Source organism: Python bivittatus, unplaced genomic scaffold (assembly GCF_059951505.1).
Source record: "Python bivittatus isolate LINGU-HERP-01145 unplaced genomic scaffold, Pbiv_v1 ctg000110_np1212, whole genome shotgun sequence".
Taxonomy (NCBI): Eukaryota; Metazoa; Chordata; class Lepidosauria; order Squamata; family Pythonidae; genus Python; species Python bivittatus.
Genome location: NW_028277045.1, coordinates 468618 through 487971, shown reverse-complemented (window position 1 = coordinate 487971; position 19354 = coordinate 468618). Strand labels below are relative to the sequence as shown.

Here is a 19354-nt window from a genome sequence, read left to right as displayed (position 1 = left end):
GCAGGAAAAGCTTCAAGGCGACGCCCTTGTTCGCAGGCACAGCTTGACCCTTCCAGGGGCAGGAAGCTCAGCGGAGGCGGAAATCTAGAGAAGGAAAAGCAGGTCCCGGGACTCCTAAGTCCCACCCGGTTCTGGGCGCGCAGGCTGGAGGGAAGGGCCAAGGCGAGGCTCGCCGATTTGCCCGCGGCTTGGGCTCCGCACCTCCGAGTCGCACCGAGGGACGGCCGCTTCTGCGCCAAGTTTGCCAAGCGCGCAAGCCGGTGGCAAGATCGGCTTGGCCGCGCCTCAACCCACCAGGTCTGCCCAGAGGCGGCGCGCAAACCCCGAAGGCGCTGTCGGGGTTGAGCGCCTGGGGCGACGCGTAAAACCTGTGGCCGCTCCCCCACCCCATCCTGCGCCCGGTCCGGCCGCTGATTTTGGCGCCTTTCCCCCGATGCCCTTCGGTAGGAGGCTGGACGACAGATACATCCACTCGGAAGCCATACGACTCACGCAACCTGAGCCTCAAGGAGGGGGTTAGGTGAGTTTCGAGTACAGTTTCCGTCAGCCCTGCCAATCGCCGCGCCAAATGGGAACGGGCGGAGACGATGGGAGATGTAGTCTAAGCAACTTGGAAGACACGGGAAAGGAACTTCCTCGTTCAGATAAGGCCTAAGCTGAGCCCCAGAACCCCAAAATAATAACAATCATAACAACAATATCATGTGCCAAAGTCAATCGTGGAGCTATGTCACGAGGTCTCTGAGCATACGCTAAGTGCCCGCACAGGAGTCTTCAAACAAGCCTAAGGAAGTGGGGTGCCGGGAAGTGACCCTAAACGCAGACCACAGTCCCGGCACTGAGGGTTACCGAAGCCCCCACTCGGAAAGGCGGCCAGGAGGTTCTCCGGAGGGGCGCTGCCACTCACCTGGCTCCCGGGCCGGCGAGTCCTCCCGGAGCGGCTCACTTCGGAACGATTCTGCCCCGATCGATCCGCCCGCCCGCCTCCTCCGCTCCCCTCCGGTCCGCCTGCCTCCTCCGCTTCGCCGCCGCTGCCTTTCCCCCCCTCCCCCCTCGGGGAAAGAAACGGAGGAGGGGGGACGCGCGCGAAGCCCGACCGGCCGGTGGTCCGCTGCGCCGCGCTGTGCCTTCGCTCCGCTTGCCGGGCCTCCTTTATGCACTCTGAGCCGAACCGAGGGCCAACCGCGGGGGCGCAGCCAGCTACGAGGCGGCCTCGTTGGGAAACCTTTTATATAGACGCGCGCCAGTTCCACGCCCCAGGACGGGAGCCCGAATCAAACTCCTTCGCCAGGCAAAGCGCTGGGAGGGATTTGTACGTACTCCAGCCTCCTCCTCCCCAAAATTACGAATGCCTGGGGACCCGGCGGCGGCGGCGGCGGCTGGTGCTGCAGCCCACGCCCCACCCCAGGTTGCAAATGCCCTTGGCGCCCTTCCCTGGGAAGGAGGCCCCTCGAAGACTTCGGAGCAAACAGGTCCGACTGTAGTGCGACCACGGCCCCCGGCCGGCTAAGAATAAACCCTCCGCAAAACAAACGCGATTTCTCAAGTCAGCCTTTGGGGAAGGTTCGGAAATGGCTTAGTTTCTTCCATTTCGTGCGCTGAGCGCAGCCTCCGCAGGTCATGCGCCTGTCTGGGAAGGCGCGGCCCCTCCGCACCCCCCTGAATTCGGTGGGACTTACTCCCACGTAAGTGTGTATCGAACCACAGCTAAAAGCATAGAAGAAGCTCGCTGGAGGGACTTTTTGGTCTCGGCAAAGCTGCTGTCGCCTGGTGAATTCGGCGGGACTTACTTCCGAGTAAACCGACGACAGACCAGGCGCCGCGGCGGCTGCCTTGCCCTTTCTAATCGCTGCCGTGGAGGGTTAGAAGCCCACGCTCCAAAATCAAGCCTTGGAGGGGGGGGGGGGGAGAGACTTCAAAAAGCCAGGGAACCTGGATTGGTGATGCTCCAACATTTCACCTCCCCGCGATCATTCTGGCTTTAAGCTCCATAACCCACAAGCCCAGGCTTCTCTTTCTGAAGCCCCATGTGGAGCCCCCCCCCATCCAAAATCAAAACAAACAAACAAGCAGAAAAGTACAGCAAGCCACCCCTTGCAGTGAACTTTCAAATCTGAGCTCCGAACCGGGATGATTCAATTCAGCAACCCATCTCTAGCCTGCATCCTCTCCTGTCCTTTCAGATGCGGAGCTGAAACAGGCCAGTTCTTACAACGGCTGAGTGAGGGGGAACAGCCTGAGAAAGAGAGGGGGGCAAAAAAAGTGTTCAGCCCCATTTCTTTCATGGAATTGCAAAAGACTCTACACCCTCCTGAGAAGGTATATTGGGCTTTAAATTTAAACCCTAGCACAGTACATTCCACCCCCCACCCCCCCCCCAGCAGATATAAGTTGCCAGAAATCACAAAGGTGGGGAAGGCATAATTTTCCTGCTGATGGCATTTAAACACACACACACACACACACACACACACACACTTACTTTTGCATTTTGCCCTAAAGCCCTTTAAAACATTATTATTGTCCAGTTACTTCAGTGTGTAAAAATAGAAGGACAGGAAGGAAAATGCACCCATAGAACCCCATAAACCAAAACAGGAAAATAACACAAAACAGTACAGAACGGAACTCATTGGCCAGCAGAGTGTTGCTTTACTTCTTTTCATTCCAGCACAATGGTGTGGATAGATTCCAATCATTTCTACCTAATACCCACATTGTCTTTTTGAGGGTTCGAAATACTGTGTTCGAGGACAGAAGAAATACCTGCTGGCTGAAACCAAGGGGCCTTAACCCAGCATTCTGTTCTCACAGTAACTAACCAGATGGGGACAAGGAAAGAACATTATATTCCTGCACAGAAAGTGATGTGGAGAGACTTCACTGCGGAGACTTCAGGTATTACAGCCTTCACTGATAAGACTGTGAATGATTCCAAATGTTAAATATTATCCCCAATATTTATTTATGCGCTGCCTTTCCTTCCAGAGGTCAAGGGAACATACACAGCATTCCTTCCTCCTCTTGTTCCCCATCCAAGCCTGTCAGGTAGGCTTGACTGAGAGTCAGCAGCTGGCCCCACATCAGCCAGAGACCTTCCATGTCTGAAGGTGGTTTCCCAGGGCCAGTCCAACATCTTAACCACAACACGGTATGTAAAACCGGGGCCTTCCCAGCTTGTTATGAAAGGTATTTGTGTATTTATAATTTATTTACTGATGACATTTCTAGGTCGCACTAATTTGTAACATCCCTGGGCAGCTCGCAAAACACACCGTAAAAATGCAATAAAAGCATTAAAAAACCATCAGAAGTCCAGAACAAAACAACAATCAAAACCGAAACGTCACCCAAGGGGTCCGTCACCCCTCTGAACCACAGTCTAGGGGTGGAGCCAGGATTTAAAGGCAAGCAAAACCAAACTCTAAACACACTTAGCTGGTGACATGTGCCCTATGTATGCACCGTGTACAGAGTGTAATGATGGGTATGCTCACCCAAAGCTTAACTGCAAATGGTAAATCCCTTCTCTATTTAAAAAAGATAAAATAAAATAACCTGGAAGAATGGGGTTAAGGCAGTTGAAATTCAGAGCACCAAAGCCTTTTCTGTCCTTTCTCCCAAAGCCAGCTTTTTCTGCAGAGTGAAGATAGAAGCACACTGGGTCAAAAGTGGGAGCCCTTTTTATACTGGGCTACTTAACCCCCTTGTGGGCAGCTCACCCTACTGCAATAAACGATTATATGGCTGGTTTCTTTCAGCTTAGAGTGATGAGTGAATCTTGCGAGTCTCATCTCTAAATGATGAATGGCTTAGGGTTACCTGTGTACCAGCCTCTTATGGCTTGGTCATAAACAACGGTCAACCATGATGAGTGAACCCAGCCAAACTATTTCTACCTGCAGGACTCCAATATACTATACTGGAACAGTCTTGATCCTTCTTCTCAAAGAACTCCAGCTCCTATCATTCTAGATGAACATGAGGAGATAGACAACACTTGGCCGCATTAAGAAGACAAGGGCCACTAACTTTCAGTCACGCCTGTAATTTTAACCTTTATCTCTTCCGCCCACCCCCATTTCCCCATACCTTCTTAAAAGTACAGTGAGACTCAGGTTCAACACCATCGCTCCATCTTTGTAATTGTTCCTCATATCCATGGCAACGCATTGCATGTGCGTGCGTGCACACACACACACATACACACACTTAGAGAGAGATATATATACACAGTCTGTTTGTGATCAAGAGTTCTCCTTCACCTGATCAAAAAAAAAAAAGGGGGGGTGAGAAAGAAGAGGAAAAAGGGGGAGATTTAAGAGGTATCATTACTGGGTTTTGCAAATGCAAATGGTCTCCTTCTAAGTTAAGGGTTGGCCCAAAATCCAGCAGGGAGCTACTGGTTTGGAGATCAGCCAGCACTAGCATGTTGTTTTGGGGTTAGACAAAGGAACTACTTGGCTGTTTCATTTCCACTAGTGGGGCCTGGCACTGAATGTCTGAAGAAAGAGTTGGAAAATAGGGGCAGTTTCTTGCCAGTTCCAGAGCTATATATAGAGACATGAAGATGGAGAAGCTTCTGAGCATGTACAGTAAGCACCTTCTGCAACAAGAAACATGGGGGAGGAACAAGGAAAAAACGTGGCTGGGTTAGGACAAGGTATTATTTTAATTTAAGGGAAATGTTGATTGATTGATTGATTGATTATGTGCTATCAAGTCATTTTCGACTCCTAGCAACCACATAGATAGATTTTTCTCCATAACAGTCTGTCCCTAACCTGGACTTTCAGGTCCTGCAACAAGGACAATGTAATTAATGTTAATTAGACTTTTAAAAATGCAAAGGTATTAACTGAGAAGTGACATCAGAATATGAATACTGAAACAGATGTTATTTATGTATTAGTTTGATTTATATCCCAACTTCCATGCAGGAGTTCAGGGCAATGTGCACAGGTTCCCTCATCCCATTTCCCCCCACAACACCAGCTCTCCAAGGTCAGTTGGGCCAATAATCCCCTAGGACTATTCCATGGCTGAAGCTAGACCAGGTCTTCCTACTTCTAGTCCAACACCTTCACCACTACATCCATTGGCTCCCCTGGAGTCCCCCAACATTTACCCAGATCATTCAAAACTTCCACCATCAGTGTCTCCTTTTTGGCAATGTTTTGGCAAACTTTTCTTGAGTCAACAGCAGAATTCTCTCAAGTCTTAGTCTACGACATCCAACCCACCTCCCTAAGGCAAGGGACACAGGCAAGGGCCTTTTCCAAATGGCATATCTGAGCCAGTTCTGAGTGGTAAATTGCAGCTGTCCCACCGAATGGGTTTTTCTGTAGAAATTATTTGTTTATTTCAAGTTTGCTGCAGTAAAGAGAAGACCTGATTTGCTCTTCTTTTCAAAGCCTGTGGAATGCTATCCCCAGCAATATGCTAATAATTAGGTCCTTCAGTAGCCTGGCCGAGGATCATAGGAGACACACAAGAGAGGGCCGAAGGATTGTGGGTTCAAAATGTGTAATTGTTCTGCGAATCTCATACAGCTCCCCCCAGGCTCTTGTTGCCTCACTTGATTTAAAGCTGTGGGTTTCACCAGCTCTGTTGCAAACCACACAGAATCTTGTGTTTTGGCTTCTAGTGCACAATTCTTGCCATCACCTGCTTTGTTTCTGTCTCTACCTTTGGATGTTAATTCAGACTATTCATGGTGGCACCATTTTATTAGCATTTTCTAGGTCTTGGATTTCAGGGTTCCAGATTACTTTGCAGAAGCTCTTGTGATCCTTTACTTCTTTCATGATTCTTGTTTTGCTCCAGCTTCTGTTTCTTTGCATGTCATGCTTCGCCACCCTTTCTTCGGTCTACTTTTTCTTTTGTATTTAATTCCCACAGTTCCAAAGTATTGGAGTGGTTGGGTGACCTGAATCAATAACTTTTTACAGATTCAATTTCATTTTCCTGCATCTTTCCGCAACCCTCACTTATAGATTTTCCCCAGCCTTAGCGAAATCACAACCGTTTCTTTCGGTTTCTAAAACAAGGGACAAGAACCAGGAGGAATCTAGTAGTACCTTTCCAACTAACCAATTTTACTAAAAGGCATCTGCTTTCATAAGCTACAGCTCACTTCATCAGATGGATGGAGTGGCTAAATTGATGTCAAATTTAAATTGGGTTGAGTCAGGGGAAGAACAGAGGGGAAGACAGGTTGGTTATACAGATTCAGGTTGCATGTGAGACACATTACAAGTATCTTATCAATTAACAACTGCAATGTGTTGAAAACCCATTGTGTCTGTTGAGACCTTCAGAGATTGCCTGAAACCTTTGGATGTAAGTTCAACCATCTCTCGCTCTGATAGTACTTGGCCTCTGTTTTGAGTCCTGATGTCAAACTTACATCCACTAATTCTTTTGTGCAAAGTTTGTCCAGTTTCTCCTATGTAGAATCCAGAGAGACATTGCTGGCAGATGGTGGTATAGGTCACATCAGAGGAGGAGCAAGTGAAGGTGCTTCTAATCTTGTGTGTGAAGTTGCTGGGGCCTGTGATGGTGCTGCTGGTGTAAATGTAGACATCTGGGTTTGTCGCAGGGTATGGTTCCCATCTTAGCATCATCATTCTGCTGTTTCTTATTGCTTGTGAGAATCTGCTCCAGGTTGGGTAGTTATCCATATGCAAGTACGGGCCTGTCACTCAGGGCTTAAGAAAGTGCAGTGTCCAGTATGGGCTGTAGCTTATTCATAATATGCGTGAGTGGTTTGAGCTGAGAACTGTAGGGGATAACAGTGTGTTCTGTTGTTCCATTTCTGTGGTCTGTCTTTCAGCAGGTCCTTCCTGGGAATTGTTTTGGATGTACTGATTGATAGATCTGGGAATTGATCTGGCTCTAAAACAAGGGATGTGAAGGGGAAACTTATACCAAAGGGTACATTTATTTTCTGGACTGGAAAGAACCCTATGGCTGGAAAGGGGTCTGCTGTAGTTTGTATACAAAAGTCCCAATGTTCCATTTCTGGCCAGAAACTACAGAACTTTAAAACTAGAAGAGGGTTTACAAACCGTCTATTTCAGCTCCATGCTCGATGGAATAGATGCCCTGCATCCTTGGCAGATGTCTTTCAACTTGTCCTTAAATGCAATTCGTATTTAAATTCAGAAGCCTTTCAGATTTGCACACTGACATGAACAGAAACTGTGAAAAACACACATCACCCTCTATTTCCAAATTATTATATTTTTATTATGTACCTTTCCCGCTATGGGCTTCGGGGGCTGTGCAGATTTCTCAACGTCTGGCCATTTCACCTCCACGACAAGTTTGAGGTAGGTTAGACCAAGGTGGGGAGATATGACAGCTCCTTTATCACCTAGAAAGCATCACGGCTGAGTGGATTTGATTTTTGCTTCCCCAGCCATCATCTCACCACAGTGACTGAGGAGGACAGTACTAGGTTCCATTCCAGCACTGAAGACATGACCTAGCCAGGTAATGAAACGTTTGCAAGAAAACAACCAAGCTCAGAGAACCCCAAGGACTCCAGAGGACAATACTGCTTGAATGGCACCAGCTGTGAGAAAGCAGCTTTCCCCCAGAAACCTACATAGGCTATGCTCAGCCAACACCCTGAATATAAATGAACTAACCACCTTTAGCCTAGTACGTCCGGCCAACTTAGTTTATTTGTTAAGGGCTCACACATTGTGCAAAACCAGAGAAATGGATGAGCAGAGCAAATCATGGCTAAATTAGCCATAGGCACAGCTGTTGGTCCTCTTTTTCCTTTAGGCTCATCTTTGTGGGCCTAAGAGCAAAACTTTGCTTGGAGAAAGGATTGGTTTCCGTAAAAAAAAAAAAAGTGAAAAGAAGCGAGAACCAATTAAGCAAAACTAGAAGAATGCCAGCGGGCTTGGTGCTCTTTTCCAGACTGGGACGTTGGGATGTTTTACATCATCCTTGCTAATGAAAATCTAATTATCCTTCCACCCTTCATTTGGATAGAGAAAAGAACTAATTCAATAGAGAGGGATCTGCTCCCAACACACCCAGCAAAACAGCCCGTCTGCAAGGCTGGAAACATTTTCCTGCTAAGCACCGAGGGCTCATACTTGGAGATGGAGAGCAGGTGGGGTGGAGGGAATCAGACCCACCTGGTCAGAAAAGCACTGACCGCATCAGTGAACCAAAACTGGCTTTGGCATCACCCCAAAACTGGCCCCCTCTGAAGAAACTGGTGTTAAAGACACATGCAGGAGATTTGTGAATGAGGAGGAGTGTGAACATTTGTGGGAAGGGGCTATGGGTCAAGGGTTCTCTGCCCCCTCCTTCGCCCACCATCCACTACGATCGTTAAGGAGGCTACTGATGAACACGGAAAATCTATACAGCCAACCTTTGTAAATTTATCTAATTCCTTTTTAAAGGCAATTATGGTAATGGCTGTTAACACACCTCGTGGCAGACAATTCCACGTGAACAAAATAAATGAAGCAGTAACGTCTTCAGACTTAAAAGAAAATAAAAGAAATCTAATTAGCAGGTACAGTTTTTATTAGTGACGTTCCCAAGGCCTGGGCTCTAAGTGGGCACAAGAGGTCCATAGCTTTCACAAATGGTTTCCGTATGATTGGGCATACGTCTATGCTTGCAAGGGATTTATCTAACAAGCTCAGGATGTGGAGATAGCCGCTAACTTCCAGCTGCACATAAGGATTAGACACAATCATGGAGGAAAAAGCCACAGATGCCTACGAGACATAACTAGTACGTCAAGATCAAAGATGTGTCACGATCAAATATAACGTTCTTTTGAATTAGTGATGGGTTAATCAGACCACTTCTCACCCAGGTCAGTTTCTGCTCAGTTTTGCGACTAATCTGATGCGATGGGGGAGATTTCCAAGACAATTTAAAATAGACCTATATTTGAACTATCCAGAAAATGCACATTCCTAACCGCGCTTTATCATCCAGTATGCCCATTGATACACAACTTCAGGAGCAGAGAACTGCATTATAAAATGAAGCACAAAACTCAAAGGATAAATGTCCTCAAAAGGGTTATTGGTTCACCTCAAAATAGTGCACCAATCCAAACTTTCTGAATGCTGGCCTCTGATTAATAATCAAGGGAGGATGTTCTGCCTTCAAGTCCAACATCTGGACTTCACAGAAGCATCTCGTTGATCATGAAAGAAACTGAATGTTGGATAAGGTAAACCTTCTCTTTTTTAAAAAAAAAACTACATGCCATATTATTTTTAAAAGTTACAGTTAATATTCCTTTGAAAACCTTGGTTATTAGTCTGTAATATTGTATAAAAACGAAATAGCTATATATGAATGTACCTATATGAAAGACTGTACACTTTTAAAAAGAAATCTAACCTGTTACATAAAAAGAGCTATGCAGGGAGAAAGGAAAAGGAAAGGAAAGGAAAAGAAAAGCATGTATTAAACTTGGGGGTGGGGGGAAGAGAAAATAAAAAAACGAAGGAGAAATAGAGACAAAAAGTCCTGGAAAATGGGGAAAAAATTAAATAATGGCTGGTGGATGCTCTGAAGACACCATAAATCACTAGTGGAGAAATGGCCTAAGAACATTAGCTTTTTTTTTTTTCTTTTTTTACTTTTTAGTTGCTTCATATTTTAACAAAAGGTTTAAATCAACTCTGTCACCTATGTTGTAACATTTTCAATGCAGCTTTTATGTATTAATTAAAGTAAGATCCTGTGTGTAACCATAAAACTAACTTAAAATGAATCTATTATTTAGGATGGCTTTTGTAATACCTGTTCTGTTTCTGGAATGTATATATGTGAATATGATTTTATATTTTAAAATTGTTCGCTGACCAGAGTCACTTGTTGAGATGGGCGGCCATAGAAATTGAATGAATGAATGAATGAATGAATGAATGAATGAATGAATGAATGAATGAACTAAAGGTTGTATGACTCTAGAAGAATGGTTCCAAAGCTTTTTGCCATCACACCTCCCTGTGTAATCTTAATGTACACACCTCCCCTAAAAGCCCAGACACCAAAACGAACACAAATGAACAATGAAAAGAATACAATGAAATTTTGGGAAAAGTGGATTTGTTGTTAACAATGTGACTAAAAGGTTCTTCACTCCTCCCCTGGACTCCCCAAGGAAACCCTTCTCTAGAAGGAGCTGTAAGATGCTAGCTGGAATACAATCATAGTCAGATGGTGCCAGACTGAAGCTTACCTATGTTTAGTTCCTTTTTGGTTAGATTCACACATTCTGCTAAGCCCTGCTTTGTGTCCATCATGGTGGCTGAACAGACCACAGTGCTTTCTTTCACACATAAACAATAAATCAGAAATCGGTCGCTGCCCACAGCAGCTGGGCTCTCTCATCCCACCCTAAGCCATGGTTTACGGCTACAAGGGACTCGCTTTGAACTTATGAGCTGAACTAAAGCTGAAGGCATTTCTCACTGGGCAGGGCAGAGCTTCAGATTCAGTCTACCCAAAGGACTTTCGAAGATGTTGACTGGGCAAATGCCCCATGAGCCCGGGGAAAGATAAATGTATTTATTTATCATATTTATATAGCCACCCATCTTACATAAAAGTGCCTCTGGGCAGCTACTTTAGGCGTATCCAGGCGGGGGCTACGTTTGTGCATTCCAAATCGCATTTTGGAGATCAACATGGCCCTGATTTCTGGTTACGTCGCTCCCTTTTTGGTCTAGCAACAGCGGTAGACCCAGGCAGTATCCACTGCAAACCACAAGGCTGCCAAAACAAGAACACGGTGACATAATTATGTAAAAGCTGCAATTATGAGCTTGCCCCCTGATCTCTGACACAAGTCCATAACTGTGACATTCGCACGACTCCATTGTCAAGTACATTTCATCATTTGTATCCTTTGTCTTGCGGGTGCCCATAGATAGGCCTGTGTGGAAGAAGATGTAGAGATGGTGGCCGATAAATAAGATGGACACGTTTTACTTATTAATGTGTGTTAATAACACACATTACTAACGTGTTCGAACAGAGACTGGACTGGATGTGAGGAATGGTTGGATCTGGGTCTGTGCCCCGAGCCAGAAGTGACTCTGTCGTCTGCACGGCTCCGTCCATTTCTGCAATTCTGAGACAAACCTGAGCCCCCCAGCCACTTATCTAGAAGATGGCATCAGAGGTGGCTTTGAAACTGGGAAGACAGTTATGAATTTGGGCACTGGCATCAGCCCGATGCGATTTAAAAACAAGACACGGGAAACATGGCGGAGCACTTGAGTGAAACTGTAAGTAAATGCAGTGACTGCCAAAGACGATGTATGTCATTACAGAGGAGGAAAGGACAATTTAATACAATATTAATGAAAACGGAAAACAAACAAAACAAGCCCTCCGCACCCCCCCCAACCCAGGATGTTTTAAAGTCCAAGGTAATCTCAAATTGAAATCAGTCATATGTTAATCCTCGTTTTTCATGATTTCTCCCACAAGAGCAGATTCATTTCCCCTTCCCTCTAGGAAGAGACCTATAAAGATGCTTTTAAAGAAGATAATTACTGAAACAGTTAATCAAAAGAGCCCCGGGAGCTATGCTGCAAACCGTGAGATGCTGAAAATTAGGGCAGCTTAAACAAGGCACGATCCTGTCCGTTTTAAAGAAATACGACAACGGGAGAGATGAGGAAATTTGCCCGAGGATTCTGGGTTTTATCTGACCGCCGAAGTCTGGTGTTCGACGGGGAATACAGCCATAGGCTGGGGGATTTGGGAAGTTAGACCGAACTTGCCAGTGCTGCTCTTGTTTAGAAAACACTCCGTTGAGGAATTGCACCTGTTTTGCTGAATTCTCTGTGTCCAGAACTCTCAAGACAATGCCCTGGTTTGCATACTATTTGAAGCCATGGTTTTCAAACTGGGGCTTGTCGATTAAGCCATAAGGGCTGAGTCCATCCATCAAGCTGAGCCAAAGCTAAACCGATCACAACTGAATGATGCCATAAAGGATATCAGGCTTCCAGTCTGATCCGAATTCAATTAATGAGACTTTAAACATACACGAGTAGGAATCAGTAAGAGTGCCAGTTTGGTGCAGTGTTCGAGTCCTGCCTTAGGCACGAAGCCAGATGGGGGACCTAGGGCCGGTCCCTCTCTCTCAGCCCCAGGAAGCAGGCAATGGCAAACCACTCCTGAAAAATCCTGCCAAGAAAATTGCAGGGACTTGTCCGGGTGGTCACCAGGAGTTAACACCGACTTGAAGGCGCACGCAGACACACAAAAGGAATCAATAGGGAAAGAATCATTTATGTATCTATTTACTGAATTTATATATCTCCCATCCCACTTGCATGTGACTTTAAAATCAGAAGGACTGAGCTCACACATTGTGTTAAGCTACGGTTCCTTTTAATCATGGTTTGTGAGCAAGCCTGAGGGACTTGCTTCACACGCAACTGTTATTCACAGATCTCCCTGGCTGGTTTCACATATCATGCTAAGCCAAAACCCTAACCAGAACCACACTCTGACACAGCGCTATGTGCAAATTGAGCTGGTTATCTAACATTTTTTCTTGTTATTTTTAACTCGGCCAGGTCAGTTTAGATCAGATTGCAAACTCCCTCCTGATTTCCATGGAAGCATTCATGGTGGAGATGTGGACTGCAAACTCCAGCCACAGAAGGCGGTGGGGTGGTCTCACGAACCCTCTCCACAGCAAAGAACAGGTGCAATGTCACATCAACAACCCCAGCAGTGAGGAACACATTCACCCCTGCATACGAAGGAAGATGCCACAGTGTTTGCCTCCCATCCCAACCAGAAGTAAACTAGCTAACCAGAGACAAAAGTTGCATTTTGAAGCCTAATGCAAGGCGAGAGCACCACAACCTCAAGGCGCATAGCTTCTACAGCCAGACAATTTGGGGGGGGCAGAAACTCTCAACTGTGTGTTTCATTGGTATCGGAAATACAGTCATCACGTATTCAGTCGTGCACTGTTTTTCTAAGAAGGTTCTCACTCCACCGAACGGCAGGGCCGGCCCCATCCTATTCCAGGCACGCCAAAGACAATTCTGAAGGAAAGTGAGAGGCTGCAGTTTCAGTCCAGCAAGGTGAGCGGCTGATGGGTAAATCTGGGGAGGCATGCCAAAGAAAGGGAAATCTGTATGAGGAAGAACTCTTGCTCCTCTGGCTTTTGATCAATCTGTAACCAAACTGAACTCTTTTCTTTAAAAGGATGGTGAAGTGGACAGCAGATTAAACCAGATTAACCTGTAAAGTAAGTAACGCTCGGCCTCTGATTTTTATCTTGCATTCCCTCTTTTTTTATTTTGCATTTCATTTCCCTCTGCTCTCACTACCACTTAAATCCACCCCTGTGAGACTAGGCTGAAGCTGCCATAACCTAAAGATGAAGCAGGCACGTAAGCAGGGAGGACAAAAGCCAGGAAACTTATCTATGAGATCCCTCGGGGAGGTAGATAAGAAGGAAGCAAGTCGTTAAGGAAAAACAAAGGACCTGAACCAGAAAGAGGAGGTTGGGCCTGAGCACATGGAGGCCCTCGCCCCAATCCCATCAACTTGTACTTTTGGGGATAAAAGGGGTCCCAAAGCCCGCCCACTCGGAGTCGTCTGAGTCATCTGAGTCTTCTTGGTCATCTGAGTCATCCAGACTTGGCGGCTTCCGTCCCTCTAGCTAGTGCCTGGCAGCCTAGTTGGGAAGGACGTGGGTAAGTGTGTGTGTGTGTATGAGGAAGAGCAAATGTACCTTGCAACCAGTAAAGTTTTGCTGTTACTTTAAATTCACTGGGTCTCCGTGTATTACAAAGAACCTCTCGTGCCCCAGTGTTCGGTTGGAAGTGGTTTGTGTGTATTCCCAATTATTTCCCCGCTGTTGACCAGGGCTGTGTGTCTGTCTGCTCCAGCCGCACCTATCTGGAAAACCCAGGTAGAAAGCAAGGGGGGCTGACAAGATCCGCGTGCCTCAACAGGCTGTGAGTGTGTGTGTGAGTGACCATAAGCCGAACCTGGGAGCAGCCTGTGTAACACCCCCACGCTCCTGTTCATTATCTACTTGCCCAGTTCGTCTGGCAGTTTTGCCCTGCCACCAAAGTGGATTTTAGAAAGGTTTATAAACCGAACAGGGTCTTTGGAAAAGACCCTGATGCTGGGAAAGATTGAAGGCAAAAGGAGAAGAGGACGGCAGAGGATGAGATGGTTAGATAGCATCACTGAAGCAATGAGCATGAAACTGCACAAACTCAGGGAGGCAGTGAAGGACAGGAAGGCCTGGCGCAATATGGTTCATGGGGTCACGAAGAGTCGGACGCGACTTAACGACTGAACAACAACAATAAACCGAACAGAATCGGTTAGACCTTCCAGACTATTGATCTGGCTGGAAAAGGCTTAACATGGTATTAGTCTTCTGGAAACTGTAAAAGAAACTTCTCCAGACCTGGTGCCCTCCAGAGAAGTTTGGATAATTCTTTCATTCCCTGTCACTTTGGTTGTCATGGCTGGGGATCATGGGAGATGGAGTCCAACCTACTTGAAGACACCAATCTTGCCTAAGTTCTAGAAAAGCAAGGAAGGGTTTGGGGGAGGACAGATAATATTTGCCTAAGGGATTATTTATGTTTTAATCCAGGTTTCTATTTTTTCTTCTGTTCGTTTTTCCATTACTTTGTTTCTGTATGTCCTGTTTTGACTTCCAACTTGACCACTCTTCAACAGCGGCATGGAAGTCTAACAATAAGGCATTTATACCAGTCGTGACCCGTATTTGCTACGGTACTGCATTTTACTCCCCTAATAGGGACTTTCTCTAAGGCTAAGCAGCCGATTCAAAGGTGGCACCTACTCTACCTCTGCCATCTGAAAACGTTGCTCTCCTGAAGCTTTTCTGAAAATGATTGTTGTTGATTGAACTTCTGAACAAACAAGGGAGAGGCTATGCTATATTTAGGCGACAGTGGAAGGAAAAAACACTCTTCTCTGTGATGTTCTATGATCTTCCAGGAGGATCACTATATTCTTTGTCTAAGAAGAGAGAGAGGAATTTAGGTGGGCGGGGGGTTTTGTTCTTGTTTTCTCCGTTCATAAATTCACAGCATGGGGGTTCTAGTCTTTAAATGCCTGTCCTGAACAAAGATTTCCAAGGCTTTCCCAAAAACCAGAGTCGCTCTTCAGAAGCTCTCTGATCCAGTCTGGATCAAGACAAGCCCACTCGGATAGCCCCCCTGCTTTAAAAAAATGAAGCAATGGCTTTGGAAATACTTAGCAACCTTCTTATAAACTCAAGAGTATTTTGGAGAGGGATTATAGTCCTGAGAGAGAGAAAGGGGTGCAGGAATGCTGAATGTATTTATCCTAAAGGCTCCCGTGTCTGTGTAAACCGCAGACATCTAGAACAGATAACATAGATGCCTGGCACAGGGACAAATTCTGAAGCAACAGCACTGCCAACCAAACCACTCTCTCCTCCCATCTGGGAAGCTGCAGTGTGCTGTGTCTATTCAAAGCCTTGCCTAGGGGTGGCACTGAACCTTCACGTTGTACCCAAGTCCAGCTATTAATCTTTCGTTCTGGAGGCACAGTGGAAATGCACGGAGACTGCCCGATAGTAAATGCAATCAATGTATGCCACCTACCCCAGGTTTCGTCTTGCATCTCATTCCCCCAGCCCTATCCTGTCCTGAGAATCCCACGGTTCCCCATACAAGGATCCTAATTTTAGCCTGACTTCCAGAGCTGGCAGCGGATAGCGTAAGGGTGTGCGTGTGGTGGACACTTTTATAGCCGCTTCCTCGCCTTGGTTCCCTTACTACTCTTCCTACCCCATTTTTCCCTCCAGCCAGGAAAATCAACGTAACTGCCTGTAATGAAGAAGCTTGACAGAAGGAGATCCATTGTGATGGAATGGACTTATGAAGGCCAGGCTCAGGGAGATAAGCGTGTTCTTAGCCCCCAACAGGAGCGTGGGAAGTTCAAGAAGATGAGGCTGGCAACTCCCTGAGGAATTCATGGTGTTGTGGCTGGCTGGCTTGGGAGCTGGGGTTCAGTCTGAGTAGATTCTTTCTAGAGGCTGTAGCTAATAAACACAGCAGAACTGAATTTGCACTGTCTCTTGGAGTTCTTTGGGCTAAACCTGACATCCATCTTGCAAATTTGTACAGAAATTCCAAGGAACAATCGCCCTGGGAAACTTGGAAGCCAAATGCCTCTCAACATGGAACAAATGAAGTTTTGCAAGCTATTGAAAAAGCCGCAAGGGCCAGGTGTGCCCCCCGCCCCAAGGCAGACAGCTCCACAGTTTATGTGCAGCTACTAAGAAGGCCTTGTCTTAGGCTTCCCCAGCTGTTTGCACCACTGGTCTTGGAGCACAAAGAAGCTGCTTCTCCAAAGAAAATGTCATGAATCAAGGATAGGTCAGCTGTTGCAGTGGACAAACTCGACTGAAGGTTTGCATCAAGACATACCCTAGTTTATAAATGCAGGTGTGGAATGATAAATGAACTAAAATAGAAATACAAAATCCATCTCATCATAATGGGAAATTCTGTGCTGTTTGTTGCTTGGCAATGTTAATGCTACTGATCTCTCTTGTTAGAGATCAGACCTTCCAAAAGGGAACACTTGAGAACTCCCTCTATTCAATGGGGTATATAATCAGTCCTTCCAACTGACCTTAAGGCATGAGCTGGTAGCTGCATAACAAAGCTCTTGAACTGAGTTCAGAAATGCACCAGAAACCTGAGCAGCCTTTACAGAAAAGAAAAGATGTGTTCTCAATCAACAGAGCCCAAATGGTCCAGAATCAGCAACATGGGCTCCAGATCAGAGGCTGCAATTCAGCTTTTTGATCAGTCAGCCAGAGACAGGAGATCTTCTGATGATGGGAAAGGACCACAGGAGGAGACAGGGCTGAAAATATTCATCCTTTGGTGTTTTTCCCCCTCATTAGTTGGAGACTTTTTAGGATGAGAATGTCCAGCACCTAGATGACTTTGGTTGGGCTTGAAAAACCTAACCACATCTGGGTTGTCTTTGTCGCTGGGATTTACTGTGAAGTGGCACCTGGCCAACCAAAGCTGATCTTCAAAACCTATGCTGGGTCAGATATGGTTAGTAGCTGGAAGGGAGACCAGTGGAGAATCCCAGGGCCATAGACTCATCTGGAAAGTAAAACTAATAACACTCTGGAAAAAGACACAACTCTTCGATGTCACTGCCAAGAAAAATGCACATATGCATCCATGATGTCATCAGGAGTCAATCTGAAGGAGACTTAAGGCCTTGAACTCCTGTTCCCATGCTAATTTTCATGGTTTTAAACTGAAAACAGTGCCATCAAATTTTGGCCTTTTTGCCACAAATTTCAGGGGCCTCAAATGAGGTGTGGCAGATGACCTTCCCTCCTTACTTTACATCAGTATTTTTCAAACTTGGCAACTTTAAGATGTGTGGACTTCAACTCCCAGGACTCCCCAGCCAGAATCCCAAGAATTATTTCAGCCTTTGGAATTAATCTACACAATCTCACTACTTGGGCCACAAAAGCAGTGGAGGAAGAAAAATAAGTGGATACAGCATGGAGTAACGTGTGCGTGTATATGAAATCAGATCAATATTCTCGGTCTTAAAAGGGACCTTGTGATGGAATGGTGTTATGAGGGCCACGCTAAGGGAGATAAGCGTTTCCTTAGCCCCCAGCAGGAGCGTGGGAGGTTTAAGAAGATGAGACTGGCACCTCCCTAAGGAATTCACGGTGTCGTGGCTGGCTGGCTTGGGAACTTGGGTTCAGTCTGGGGAGATTTCTGTCTTGAGGTGGAAGCTAATAAATGCAACAGAACTGTATTTGCATTGTCTCTTGGAGTTCTTTGGGCTGAACCTGACATCAATCCGTTTATTAGCTTCCACCTCCAGACAGAAATCTCACGAGACTAAACCCAAGTTCCCAAGCCAGCCAGCCACAACACTGTGAATTCCTTAGGGAGGTGCCAGCCTCATCTTCTTGAACTTCCCACGCTCCTGTTGGGGGCTAAGAACATGCTTATCTCCCTGAGCATGGCCTTCCTAAGTCCATTCCATCACAGACCTGGACCTAACGGATTAACTAAAGGCGTCCTTGCCTTTGGGGGCTTTGGAGACAAAAGCAAATGGGAAGGAAATCTATTTGTATAATAAGATTCCCTGCTCACAAACAGATAGCCTCACTTATTTTGTTGATCATCTTCTAAAAGATGCCATCAAGAAGAAGTAACGATGTGCTAAGGCTAACAGATTCCAGTAAGGCTCCCTACGCCTTCATGAAATTTAAACACATCAGGAATCTCCCGCCACTTGGAGCAAACAAGGTTAGCCTGCAAGTTAGCAGTAAAACAGCCCATGGAAATCCCCTCTCTGACACATCACGATCCACAGGCAGCTAACAGCCCCCCTACCGCCTTCATCATCATCTCTGGGAAAAAATATTAAGCATCATAAACCCAGAAGTGGAGTGGCCAATTTCGCTTTCCTTCTGTAGACAAACAGCTCCGTTCACCTACGGATTATCAGCTGATAGATTTATCACCAAAATGATTTTAATGGGATATTGAACGAGCGCTTGTAGCATAAAGTATTTGTAATAACAGCATTTCCGGGAGAGGAGATGAAAATTGCCCTTCTACCATGCAAGCACAATTGTTAAATTTAATTTAAAGCTTATTAGATGTTCATTAATTTGCCTGTCACCAAACCACTCCTTCCCAAGGGGACTTTGCTGAGATTTCTAGGATTTTTTTTTTTTTAAGTCACGTTCTACTTTCACCTCAGCTTAGGGGCACAGACTGGAAATCCCACCAGTTTTGAAAGAGGGTGAAAAAGGGTGATGTTTCCACAAACTGTAAAAAAGCCAATCGTGAAAAGGGTATTATTTGATATCATCTTGAGTAACTGCATAAGAAGTTGCCTTATTCTGTCCTAGACTGTCTATTGTGCTAAACAAGGACTTGCCGCTGCTGAAATTTATATTCTGCCTTTATTTTGTACAGTTCAACCTGATGCCGCCCCCTCCTCTTTTCCTCACAACAACCGTTTGCGGTAGGCTGGGCTGAGAGAGAGGGACTGGATCCAAATCATCCAGCCGGCTTTCATGTCTAAGGCAGGACTAGAACTCACAGCCTCCCAGGTTTTAGCGCAGTGCCGACCACCACACCAAAATAGATCTCAACAACTGGGTGTTGAAATCATTGATCGGTGGTATGGCTCATCAATTAGCAAAATCTCTGTTGATCCAGGGCTCAACCCTAATGCAATAGTAACAGATAATTGCAGCTCATGCTTGTACTCTGCACCTGTTGAA

The 19354-nt window shown here is 45.9% G+C and overlaps 1 protein-coding gene and 1 long non-coding RNA gene across 4 annotated transcripts in view; one reads left to right on the top strand and one right to left on the bottom strand.

Annotated features, from left to right (window-relative positions):
- Positions 1–19354, bottom strand: part of NOS1 (nitric oxide synthase 1) — a 140524-nt gene that overhangs the window by 93076 nt on the left and 28094 nt on the right. Inside the window, exon 1 of one of the 2 annotated variants that reach the window (XM_007423536.3) lies at positions 908–1220. The exons of the other annotated variant lie outside the window; for it this stretch is intronic. The gene's annotated coding sequence lies outside the window, so the exon portion shown is untranslated. Of the gene's footprint in view, positions 1–907; positions 1221–19354 lie in introns of those variants that run through there. 2 annotated transcript variants of the gene reach the window in all.
- On the top strand, positions 163–4196 carry LOC148216411 (uncharacterized). Of its 2 annotated transcripts, none has more exons than XR_015795438.1 (3): positions 163–520; positions 2815–2898; positions 2989–4196. It is a non-coding gene; the product is annotated as an uncharacterized LOC148216411 (long non-coding RNA). The 2 variants fall into 2 exon arrangements; XR_015795437.1 differs by lacking the exon at positions 163–520 and adding an exon at positions 2182–2319.